Raw genomic sequence first — 2205 nt, forward strand, 5'->3', positions numbered from 1 at the left:
TTAAGTAGGGCTTCACGCGGAGGATCCGGACGACGTCTATGACCTTTCGTGTTCCTGATGAATGGTCACAATCCTAGACTTCATATGTGAACTCCGACAAGCGACGATGGATACTATTTGGTCTAAACTGGGGCTTTAATAATTTTTCCGACGGTCCCACATTTTGCATGGCGTAAAAATCCACGCCGAGTCTCGTAGACTGCATGTCACTGGCTAGTGCTTGTCATTGTAGCGCTGTTAAGCCCCAGGATAGTATGTCCAGGGGATACTATCAATTCGTTCAAGTTCTACCTTGGCAGCTGTCCGACGCCGAACCGCATGTGTCAATTACCATTATACTGCCCACTATGGGGAAATGCTGAGTGAGGGTGCTGCAGCACAGGGGAAGGACCTAGCGTCCAAGTCTGCAAGCCAAGCATAATGACATCATGGTAGCCGAGAGATACTGTCATACCAGTGACAAAGCAGAGTGTCGCAAGGACGCCTAGATAGAAATTAACCATAAGCTTTCAGATGTAGAACCAGCAGGAAAGAGACTCTTAGGGGTGAAACTGCTCTAAGTCTGAAGTCACTAGACGAACTGACAGCGAGGGAAAACCTCGACACATGATGTCATTGCCATCCCCTGCGCCGCAGAGGGAATGGGAAGCGTCAACATAAATACTCCACCGTTCTTAACAAATGTGTGACAGCTGAGTGCAGATTGCTGACTGCACAGTACATAGTGTCAACTCTTATGACAGTTGCAGCTATACATTGAAAGGGGAGGTAATGGAGTTCGAACCTTGGCTGCCTTCAATTGTCTATGGAGCCAGCCACGAGTTTTTCTGGAAGGACGCTACTGTTGCCAGCTGCACTGCCAACTTCTGAGGCAATGCTGATTGGGTGTCGAGGCCGTTATCACCTTCCAGGCCTGTTGGAGGCTTGACTACCTGACCAGGTAGCTGTCCACCATCCGCTTTCGAGAGGCAGGCCCATTGTTACTATTCATCCCTTTCCTGAGGCCGACACTGATGCTGCCAGCTCCTCTCTCCTAAACGACGATTGAGAGCCGACACCTGCTAGACAGTGAGTACTTCAGGTGAACTAGAGGGACTCCTGAGTGCAAATCTACGACTTCAACGAAAGCAGTTTGGAGGTAGATACATAAAGATGGAGGCCGCTAGGGTCCACAGGTTGACGGATGCTCCACAAGGTAACCACCGCCACCCAACACTTTGCTTCACTGGCGAAACTACAAGTCAAGCACATACTGGCCTCCTTGAAAACTGCTCTGCCGGCCCAGCTGTTGTGTGGCGCTTCGGAAGACGATCGTGTATCGCTGCTGAATAATGTGTTACTGTCAATGACATTTTCTTGGCGCTCTCAACTGTAACTGTTGTGGTTGGCAGGAGAGCCAACCCGTATACCTAAAGGAGGCCGAAATGCACGCGTCTCTGCTCACGCTGGCTGGCTTGAGGTCTGGTACATGACAAGGGAATTAGAATTGAGAAAAACGGACGTAGCTGGTGGAATACTTAACTTTAATCCATTCATGGAGAACGTCGCTCTTTATGGTACATGATTCACAATATCAATAGTACGAATACTGGCGCCTTGCTAGGTCGTAGCAAATAACGTAGCTGAAGCCTATGGTAACTATCGTCTCGGCAAATGAGAGCGTAGAAGTCAGTGAACCATCTCTAGCAAAGTCGGCTGTACAACTGGGGCGAGTGCTAGGAAGTCTCTCTAGACCTGCCGTGTGGCGGCGCTCGGTCTGCAATCATTGATAGTGGAGACACGCGGGTCCGACGTATACTACCGGACCGCGGCCGATTTAATGGCTACCACCTAGCAAGTGTGGTGTCTGGTGGTGACACCACAGGAACTATGTCCTCATCGCCGCATCCTGCCTAGATCTCTGTAAGTATCTTGGACCTGACTCCTATATCTCTTTCCCGTTTTCTTCTGGGCGTCCAGGGTCAGCGTTGCGAGACATCAGCCTCACTCCTTCGATGCTGGTGATGAGGTGCTTCGCATAACCACCCTGAGTATCGTCTGGTTGAAATGGGAACAGTATTAATATTGTTGTACGCTGATAAGCTACTACGAACAGCATAGTGAGCGCATTATTGTAGCCAAGGTTGACAAGTCCACGCCTACCACAGCAGTAGAAGTTTATATGCCTACTAGCTCCGGAGATGATGAAGACATTGAAGAAATGTA

Source organism: Schistocerca gregaria, chromosome 3 (assembly GCF_023897955.1).
Source record: "Schistocerca gregaria isolate iqSchGreg1 chromosome 3, iqSchGreg1.2, whole genome shotgun sequence".
NCBI classification, from domain to species: Eukaryota; Metazoa; Arthropoda; class Insecta; order Orthoptera; family Acrididae; genus Schistocerca; species Schistocerca gregaria.